Source organism: Sciurus vulgaris (assembly GCF_902686455.1).
Source record: "Sciurus vulgaris genome assembly, chromosome: 3".
Classification (NCBI taxonomy): domain Eukaryota; kingdom Metazoa; phylum Chordata; class Mammalia; order Rodentia; family Sciuridae; genus Sciurus; species Sciurus vulgaris.
In genome coordinates this window covers 24,183,015-24,193,424 of record NC_136463.1, presented here as the reverse complement: position 1 = coordinate 24,193,424, position 10,410 = coordinate 24,183,015, and the positions used below count along the sequence as shown (strand labels likewise).

The 10,410-nt window shown below is 49.7% G+C and overlaps 1 pseudogene across 1 annotated transcript; it reads left to right on the top strand.

Annotated features, from left to right (window-relative positions):
* Positions 1–2,352: 2,352 nt before the first annotated feature.
* Positions 2,353–10,410, top strand: LOC306655683 (transcription factor CP2-like protein 1; annotated as a pseudogene). The gene is made up of 11 exons (XR_013767010.1): positions 2,353–2,356; positions 2,804–3,001; positions 3,912–4,073; positions 4,784–4,855; positions 4,979–5,052; positions 5,708–5,975; positions 6,443–6,693; positions 7,331–7,346; positions 7,887–8,099; positions 8,428–8,512; positions 9,547–10,410. The product of XR_013767010.1 is annotated as a transcription factor CP2-like protein 1 (transcript).

The following is a 10,410-nucleotide window of genomic DNA, read 5'->3' as shown; positions in this document are numbered from 1 at the left end:
AGTCCCTACCCTCAAGGCATCCCCACTCTGGTGGGAAAACAGACATTACACAAAGCAGACAGAATGAACTGCACATCTATAACTTCCACAACAGGATTCGGTACTACCATGAAGCACAGCGACAGGGCGTGGAGAAAGCAAGCGCCACGAGGCTGAGATGTAGGCAGCAAGTTAGAGACAGGAGCGGAGCCTTCCGGAGCAGACACTTCCCGGGGATGCCGGGCGGCGAGGAGTAGGTGGAGGGTTTGAGCAAGGCCCGCGCGCCGTCTGCCTCCAGAGGGCGCTAGTGAGCGCCACGGTGCCCTGTGGATCTCCACACACTGGGAGCCTCAGAACCACTGACTGGGAGGAGGGGCTGCAGACATTTGCATACACAGACATGCAAACCACAAGGTGATTGCCATAGGGTATTGTCAGCGCGCGCGCGCGCGCGTGTGTATGTGTGTGTGTGTGTGTGTGTGTGTGTGTGTGTGTGTGTGTGTGTGTGTGTGTGTGTGTTTTCCCCCACCTCATTGTGTCCGAAAAATCCCACGTGACTTTTTTCCTTTTAATTAATCCTTCCCCACGTGCTCTTCTCCACTCCTTTCTTCATCATTTTGAATGGAACTCGGAGCCCAGTCCTTCTGGCCTCCATTGTGGGGAAGCAACAGGTATCTGAGCTCAGGAGAGGGCAGGACTCCTGGGCACACGGTAGCACTCAGGATCATTTTGTTGAATGAATGGATGAATAAGAAATGCTTCCCTGTTTTTTGTTTGTTTTTGGTACTGGGGATTGAGCCCAGGGGCACTTTACCTCTGAGCCCTTTTTATTTTTTTTATTTTAAGACAGGATCTTGCTACATTGCTTTATGCCTTGCTGAATTGCTGAGACTGGCCTTGAACTTGAGATCCTTTTGCCTCAGAATCCAGAGAGACGGGAATTACAGGTGTGGCCCACCAGGCCTGGCTCTCAACTGTTTATCTGTGAGTGTAGACCTCTTTCTCTATGGTTCTCTAGATTGGAATGTTGCCTGGGACACAAAACAAAACAAAACACTTTGGTGAGAGGAAAAGGACGTTGAAGTGTTATTTTTCATCACTTTTTACAGATAAAAAAGTCACTGTGGTCCTGGGGCTGTAGCTTATTGGTAAAGTGTGCTCTCAGCATGCTGGAAGCCCTGGCTTTGATTTTCAGCATCCAAAAACAAAACCAAAAAAGTTACTTTGTAGTCTTAGGGGTCCCCCTAAAAGCGTGTCATTAGGATGGAGTTAGGTCAAGGCCTAGAAAATGATAGAATATTTCATTAGAAATATTCTAATGAATATTAGAGTCCATTAAAAAAGAAAAGCAGGACTTAAAATAAATCCAAAATTTCTGATCAACCATTAACATTTTTAAATTGTAACTTTACCTTAAAAATTAAAATTAGAGCTAGGAACGGTGGTACACACTTGTAATCCCAGCAGCTTGGGAGGCTGAGGCAGGAGGATTACAAGTTCAAAGCCAGTCTCAGCAACATAGTGAGGCCATAAACAATTTAACAAGACCCTGTCTCTAAATAAATCATTTATTTATTTATTTATTTATTTATTTATTTATTTATTTATTTCTACATACCAGGGATTGAACTCAAGGGCACTCAACCACTCAGTCACATCCCCAGCCTTTTCTATATTTTATTTAGAGACAGGGTCTCACTGTGTTACTTAGGGCCACACTAAGTTGCTGAGGCTGGCTTTGAACTCATGATTCTCCTGCGTCAGTCTCTGGAGCCTCTGGGATTACAGGAATGGGCTACCATGCTTGGCATCTAAATAAAATATATTTGAAAGGACTGAGGATGTGGTTCAGTGGTTAAGTGCTCCTGGGTTTAATCTCCAGTACCAAACCAAACCAAACCAAATTAAAATTAGAGCCAGGCATGGTGGTGCATGCCTGTAATCCCAGCAGTTCCAAAAGTCAAGGTGAAAGGATTGCAAATTCAAGACCAACCTCAGAAACCTGGCAAGACCCTATCTTAAAATGAAAAATAAAAAATAAAAAGGGCTGGGGATGCAGCTCAGTGGTTAAGTATTTGCCTAGAATGCCCATAGCCCTGTGCTCAACCCCCAATAACCCCAAAAATTTATTAGAAAAAAATTGCATCAAAAATCATCCTTAGGGCTGGAGTTGTGCCCCAGTGGTAGAGCACTTGCCTAGCATATGTGAGGCACTAGGTTCGATTCTAAGCACCACATACGAATAAATGAATAAAATAAAGATCTATCCATATCTAAAACAAACTTTTAAAAAATTGTCCTTAAAATGATCTGTGTGAGTGGAGTTTCTGAAATTGTCATGTCTGTACCCCAGAATTAGGCTCTGGTAAGGACATGGGTATCCTTGACTCCACAGGATTTTCTTGAATCCTCACTGCCACATGAACAGGGATGGAGGCCTTGCCCCTGTTTTACAGGTGAGAAACTATATTCAGAAATATAAAGAGTTAGCCAGGTGCAGTGGCACACACCTGTGGCTCAGCTAGCTGAGGCAGGAGGATCAAAAGTTTGGGGCTGGCCTCTGCAACTAAGGGAGGCCCTAAGCAATTTAGTGAGACCCTGTCTCTAAATAAAAAGATAAAAAGGGCTGGGGATGGGGCTCAGTGGTTAAGTGTCCCTTGGTCCAATTTCTAGTAAGAAAGGAAGGAAAGAAAAAAAGGGGGCGGGGGGAGAGAAGGGAGGGAAGGGGGAAGGGAGTGAGGGAGGAAGAAAGGGAGGGAGGGAAGGAAGGAAGGACGGGCAGTCTGGGCAGTGCCCCTGCCTCACTTTGCTTGCACCCTTCCAGGGTCTGAGCCTCCTCTGGCCGAAGGATGGGTGCTTAGACCCCATGCTGTGCCTGACCAGAGTGCAGAGCAAAATGAGTGGGATGGGGGCTGCAAGCAGTCCAGCATCCTCTACCTGGTGCCCAGGTTTTTCCCCTCGACAGAGGGCCAAGGAGAGCTGGGAATAGGCAGTGACACTAGATGGGGAGACCCTGAGACAGGTGGGAGGAGGGTGCCACAGAGACTGAGACAATATAGAAGCTTTGGAGAGGGCCCAGGTACCAGGAGACAGAGGTGCCAGCCCAGGGGTCTGGTAACCTCTTTGGCTTTTTCTGGGAAGAGGCTCCCAGAATATAGAACTTAGATAGCTAGGGTCACATGAGAGCAGGCCATGTTTTTGTAGCCCTGTCTCTGCTCTCCCCAAGGGCCTTGGTGGCAAAGGAGGCTGGGCTGTCTGTGCACAGTGAGAACAGGGGCTGGCTGTATTTGTCCATAAACCCAGTCGGTTCCATGCCCCAGGACAGGGAAGGAGCAGAGACCAGTCCCACTGTAGCTTCTGGGCAATCCCCTCTTCTGAGCACCCACTTCCAGTATTTCCACAACGAGCTGGACTGTGTTCTGTAAACTCTAGTACCCAGTGAAGGACAAATGTCCTGTCACCACTGTGCCTGTGTGTGTGTGTGAGATCAGGTAGCGGGGGAGCAGGGAGGACAGTGGGTTCATATGATGCTGTGTATTGCTTGTCCTGTCTGGTAGAGTGGACAGGTCCCTCTTGTGGGGTCATGTGAAGGTCCAGGTCCAGGAGCCTCCAGGATTCTTGTGTATCTTATGGATCTGGGGGCAATCTTGAAGCTTGAGGGTGCCCCTCATTTTCTTGGCCTCTTGGGGACAGTAGGGGAGCAAGTGTCCATCTTATGACTTTGTTTTGCTGTACTACCATCTCCTCTTTCAGTTAATGGTGGTGGGGAGCTATGGGGACATCAGCTCTTGATTCTCTCCAACTTGGGCTGTCCCAGCAGACCCTGACTTTCCCAGAACCTCTGGTGCCTAGTCAGGAAATAGCCCCAGCCTGTGCCCTACCCTCTCACGGGTTTGTGTATAAAGGCTGAGGCTGAGGCCCAGTGGGTCCAGCCCAACGCTGTGCTGATCTGCTACCCAACTGGCCTTATTCCCTTCCTAAGATGCTGTTCTGACACAACCAGCCAGAGTACCTATGGCCCAGTCCTCAGGAACTGTACCTGGGACTCTCCAACAGATCCCTGTCCCCTCTGAAGTCCCTTGTCAAACATTGGGGCAGATATGTAAGGCAATCCATTTCAAGCCAAGGGGAACAGTCTTCCTGCTCTTGAACTTTTTTGGAGGTAGGGAAGTGGTCACATGTCCTGGCATTGGTTTGTTCTATAATCCTAGCTACTCAGGAGACTGATGCACGAGCATCACAAGTTTGAGGCCATCTTAGGGCAACTTGGCAAGATCCTGTCTCAAAATAAAAAATAAAGAGGGTCGGAGATGTAACTTAGTGGGAGAGCACTTGTTTAGTATGTGGGTGGCTGGGGTGGGTATTTTAATCCCCAGAGCTGGAAAAAAAAAAAAAATGCCACTGGAGTTTTGTAGGTCCTGGGGCATCCCAAACACACTGACCACCCAGGATGTTGCTCTCAGGCATTTGCTGGGTACCAGGCAAGCCTTGGGGTTGCAAACCAAGTAATTAACAGCAGCCATTCAGTGAAACATCTGGAATTAGCATCTTCACGGAGGTCTCCTGGAGGCCAGGGCACTGGAGAGGGCCCTCAGACCTTGCTGCCGCTTGGGCACTGCTGCAGGAAGCAGTGTTCCTTGGAGGGAAGGGCTGGCAATAGTCAGGATGGACAGGGCAGAAAGCTGGCAGTGCCCTCCTCTCCTTGGCAAGGAGCCCCTGCCCTTGTCTTCCTGGAAATAGGAAGAACTTCCCAACATGCCCAGTGGGGAGCCACCCTGCCCCCCCCACCCCCCCCCCGTTCTAGTGTGTGCTCTGTGCGCCACCTTGGCAGCCATGAAGCAGCAGCAGGAGGACTGCCTCACCTACGTGGACCAGGGTATGCTGGCCAGGGGAACGGAAGGGGAAGAAAGATCCAGAAGCAGGGCCCAGTGTGGGCTGGAGGGCATAGATATTACTCTGCCCCTCAGTGGGACTCATGCAGTCCCTTAATCTCCCCCAGGCCAGCCCCATGAGGTGTGGGTGTTCTATACCCCCAAACTGGATGATGCTGCTCAGTGCCTCCGGCTGCTCAAGGTAGGTAGCCCCCTCCCCAGAACTGGCAAAGGCTGGGCATGACTGTCTCTCCAAACAGAAAGCCAGTGCCGTCACTGTGATGTTGTCGAGTAGAACACCCTGGACTCTATTATTTAATTTGACCCTTACAATGGTTCAGTGGGTAGGAATCGTTGAGGAAACAGGCACAGAGAGGTTGAGTAGTTTCTGAAGGACACAGAGCCAGTAAGTAGCCAAACTGACATTTAGAAATACATTTACAGTGTTATCCGTACACATGAGTTTTTCTCACCAATTTAGACTGCATCCTCTGCCAGACAACGTTCTGAGCTAGGGATTCGGCAGCTCCTTCCTCAGGAGGCCTGCATTCTACTAAGATAAACAAGAAATTACATGCATCATACACAATGGCAAACAGTAATACATTCTGCAAAGAAAGGGATAGAGTTAGGAAGGGTGGGAAGGCACTACCTCTTCCACTTTGCAGACAAGGAAGCAGAGGCTTAGGGTCTCTAGGGACCTTTCTGATTTCCCAGTTTATGAGTGTCTGGGGATTTGAGGTCCCAATGTCTTCTGGCAATGAAAGTGGGAAGGTTGGTCTACCCAGGCGAGAGGACCTGCTTCTAAATGCCCTGGCCCCCTGTGACCTGTGGGCCTCACCCTCCTGTGACCACAGAGTATGGTGCTTGTGTTCCATGATGGGCGCCTGCAGTACCCAGAGCAGCAGCAATGGGGTGCATGGAGGCAAAGCCAGCCTGGGGACTGCATCCTGAATATCAGTGAGGAGAGAGGGGCTGGGGGGCCTTTTAGACCACTTGCTGGTTTGGCCTGTATCTTGCTGGCTGCCTGCCACCCTACATCTGCAGATGTGCCACTGTCTGTGGGAGTGATACCAAGTGCTGCCATCCCAACTGGGACCCAACCAAGAGAGCTTCTCTCTGCAGGTGAGCCCGACACTGGGCTGGGAGGAGGCTGGAGGTGAGATGGGAGTACAGATGCGGGTGGGAGCAGCAAAGGTGGGAAAAGGTGAGCTCAGGTGGAGGTGAGGGGACAGTAATAATGAATTACTGCTATAAAGTGCTTTGAAGAAAATTTGTGTTGGAGTCATGGGTAGGCTGGTTAGGTGGGCTGAGTTCACGAACGGGTGGGGAGCGACTGCCTTGCAAGCCCCGACTGGACTCTGAAAGTACTTGAATGCCAGGACTAGAAGTTCACTTCCCCTCCTATAACCATGGGTGTCACTGGAGGATTTTGAACAAGGGAAAGAACCTAATAAAGTGAGGCTTTAAGAATAGCCACTGGTTGAGAAAGGGAAGTTGCTGGGATGACTGACAGGGGACCCTCAGGGTTAAGAGTGGAAGCGCTCCAATGTGTGGGACCTGGAATTATCATGCTTTCTTCTCTACCCCAGGGAATTTCCTCAGTCCTGAGTTCACATCTCAGAAGAAAGGTGTCCCTTTCTGCCTCCAGATCAACAGCTTCAAGTCCATGGACAAGGGGCATCTGACAGAGCACCTGCATTTGGCTGGTTGCTTCATCAAAGTGTTCAAGGTATGGGCAGCCTGGGCCCTTTCCCCACCCCTGGCCCCACCTTGCTGTGGACTGTCATCATTCCATGCTTCTTCTTTGGGATTGTCTCCTTTTTTGTACACAGAGGGATGGGTTTAAGGTAGGCAGGGAAAAAAGGGCCTCTGAGGCTTTCTTATCACCCTTCTGGAGCCCAAAGGAGCTGACCAGAAACTGAAAACTGACCAGGAGAAACAAACCCTGCCTGAGAGAGACAACTACTGGAGCCCACAAGGGCATGGTCTTCTTGGAGGTGCATGTTGGGTAGCAAACGGGGGTATACAGTGGGGCTACTGAAGCCCCAAGGGCTGCGACTGCTCCAGGACTCCACAGCCAAGGGGTTTGCTGTTTCCTGTGGGCAGCCTCCACCCTGGGAGCTGCAAAAGGTTTCCAGGAGCTGATACTTCCAGACCACCCATCCATGGCAAACCTCCTCAGGGAGCACCTGGCTTACCTGTGACTGTTTCTCCAGCCCAGCTCCTCCCAAGACTGGTTATGGTTTACTTTTCCTTTGTGCCGAAGCTCTCAGTTAACTTGCTGGAACCTCCCTCCAGCGCGGGAGCCAAGTGTCCCTTGTCGGTTTTTTATTTTTTTCATATTGGGGCATGAACCCCAGACCTCACATATATTAGGCAAATGCACTACTGCTGAGCTACACTCCCAGCCCTTGCTAAGTTGATGAGGCTGGCCTTGAACTTGTGATCCTCCTGCCTCAATCTTGTTAGCTCTCAAGAGACACCTGAAGGGAGGTGAGCAAAGGCTACCACTTGCTCTGTGTGCCCACAGTGTTCACCCTTGCCAGAGTTCACTGCAGGGCCTCAACCTCCCACTCTGACCTTGGTATGGTGGGATGTGGGGTGTGAAGAAAAGCACTCTTTGGTCAGGCATGGGGGGAGGGCAGGGCTGGGGGTACAACTGATGCTTGGTGAGGAATGAGAGGCAGGCCTCGTGGGACACTTGGCCATGCTATTCTGCAAAGGCCCTGAACCTTCGTTCCTCACAGGCATTGTTTTTAACCACCATTCACTCTAGGCACCTTGGGAGTCTTTCCTTTCCAACACCCAACCACCTCTTTTTTGTTTCTAAGATGTTTTTCAGATGGATTTGTTTAGATGTTGATAGACCTTTATTTTCCCAGTGCCTCACACATGCCAGGCATGTTCTTTACCACTGAGCCGTAACCTCAGCCCCAGCAAAGCCCTCTTGAGGCTTCATCTCACTCTCTAGGACAGGATAGCTCTGCTCCCTGGTGGCCTCATTTGGTATGGCCACAGGATATAATTGACCAGATAGAACCTGGCAGGAGCCTCTGATTTGTGAGCCTCCAAGGGGAAGGCTGATTCCCCTCCACCTTTCTTTCAGCCATGGGTCTCCAGGTGTCACCTGGGTAGCCCTCTTTATGCCTCAGGACCTGAACCCTGGCGCCTCCATCTCAGAGACACAGAGGGGGTTGCATTGGCAACAGTTCTCTAGCTATTGCCAGATGCTGGCCAACTTCATTGGTGAAGCTTGCATCTGGAAGGGATCAAGGGTGGGACACACAGGCAGAAGGCCTGTCTTTGTCTTGACTTACTGTATGTCCTTCAATTAACTTTTATTAAAGGCAGTGTTTCCTGGCACTGTGTTAGGCTCCCTTGGCATGTAATAGCCCAAATATATACCACCCAGGGATATACAGCTAGCAAAGCGGCAGAACTGAGATTTGAACTGAAGACTGACTTCTATGTCTAGGTCTACTAGGGCTATTTGTAGAATAATGGACCGTGTTCCTTGCCTCCCACACTTAATCACAGGCCTCATTCTGTAATCTGGCCCAGTCTGACCCTGCAGGCACTGATCTGTTGAAGCTTACCCGCCAGGACCTTATCCAGATCTGCTGGCTTCTGATGAGATCTGCCTTTTCAATACTCTTAGAGCTGGATACTGACAAAAAGGGACCCTTTCCCACTACAGTGGTCCTTACCATCTCAGTTAGCAGGTGTGTTCCATACAGTGTTTGAATCTGATGGCAACTTAAAGACCACTTTTCTGCTTTCTTTTTACAGAGAATCTCAGGCCCAAGGAGGATAGTGACCAGTTCAAGGTCATAGAGCAAGATTGTCAGGCTGGGTTGAAAAGTTAAGCTTTAGGGCTAGGGGTGTTGCTCATGGGTGGAGAGCATGCGTAGCGTGTACAAGGCTGTGGGTTCAATGCCCAGCACTGCACCCCACAACAAACAGGTTAGGCTCCTGGGACCTTTCTGTGGCCATCCCACTGGCAACACTCCATTTCTGAGGACAGAAATGGGGTTTTCCTAATTTTTTCTCTCCCTACCCCCACTGTCAGCATTAAGTGCCCAAAGAACTGCTTAGTGACCTCCTTCCCTAGGGGCCTGGGAGGAGACTGGGTTCTTCCTCAAGGATGGAGGCTAGAAGTGGGAATTAAGTTCAAGTATGAAGGGCTAATACAGTTTTCCTGGCCTAGGCCCATGTCCATCCATCACTAGATGACTTTGTATGTAGCTCAGGATCCTCTAGGCAAGACAAGGTTCCTAAGAACCCTGACCAGGTGAGGTTCAAGTCTCTCTCCAGGTGTGGTTGCATGAAACCTCTCTGGTCTGATCACCTTTTCTTGGCATTACCCTGCCTTCCATGACCAGATTAGTTCTCTCCCCTTCCAGGATGTCTCCATGGGTTTATTACACCATGTTCTACTCCTACCCCATTCAGTTCCTGTCATTCCATTAGCATCTGCGGTTTAGTCACTCATTTGTCACACCTCTTTTAACAGGAAGCTCCTATCAGTCTATGCTATCCCAAAGGCGAGAAAGGAAAGCTCTTTTTCTTCCTTACTCTTTCTCTTCTTTACTACAGAAAGCTGTCACCTCAGCTCTTCCTTCCTCCAGGGGTAGCCATTTTCCTGGCATGCCCAGTATCCTCTAGGTTGGTCTCTTGCCTGCATCCCCAATGATCCTGCTTCTGTGCTGCCTGCCTCCCCCAACACCCCTCCGCAAGCTTTTACCAAGAGATCTCTCTGGATGAATTCAGTGCTCTGGAGCTAATGGGGAAACTTGATGAGTTCTTGGTCCTTCCAGCCCTTCAGATCCCCCATCTTTTTCCACCAGGGTCCTGGGGATACCCTCACTCTCCTCAGTGACCAGGTGAAAGAGCAGGTCGTTTCACAAGTCCCCATGTGGCCCTATTCACACCTCTGCCTCAGGCCCAGCTTCTTTTTATTTTTTTCCTGGTTTATTCTGTTTGATTCTAAGAACAGAAGTGTCTTCCTGACCCTGTTTCCCTTACAGGTGGTTCAGAACCTGAAGGATGAGTCATACTTTATGGCTGTAGTGAAGAAACATAAGGTTAAGAGGGAGAGGAGTGTCTGTCATAGATTAAGAAGATTGTTATGCACATATTCTCTTAGTTGAGATCAGAGGGAATAATAAGGCCCCCATTTTTCTCCACCCCTCTCCGCAACAACCACACCAGGCAGATGAGCATGTTTGCTGGACATACCTGGTAGTGCAGCTCTGACCAGTCTGCTTGTGGTCTGGTCATTCAAATGCCTGTGTTATTTGCTTCCTACCTTGGCAGTGCTGCAGACAAGGGAGGCCACGAAGTGGATCTGAAGTGGAATTGTTAGAACACCTGGTTATGGTGGATACACTGCAGCCTGCTTGGAGGGTGGGGACCTGCCTCATCCCAGTGGTACTCTTTTTACTGCTTTCAGTGCAGAATCCAGGTGGCTACTATTTGGTTCTGACCTGAACAGATTTGATGTCAGCCTGGTTGTGAGTGCATCAGAAGCCTTGTTAAAATGTTCAGCTGATTCCCC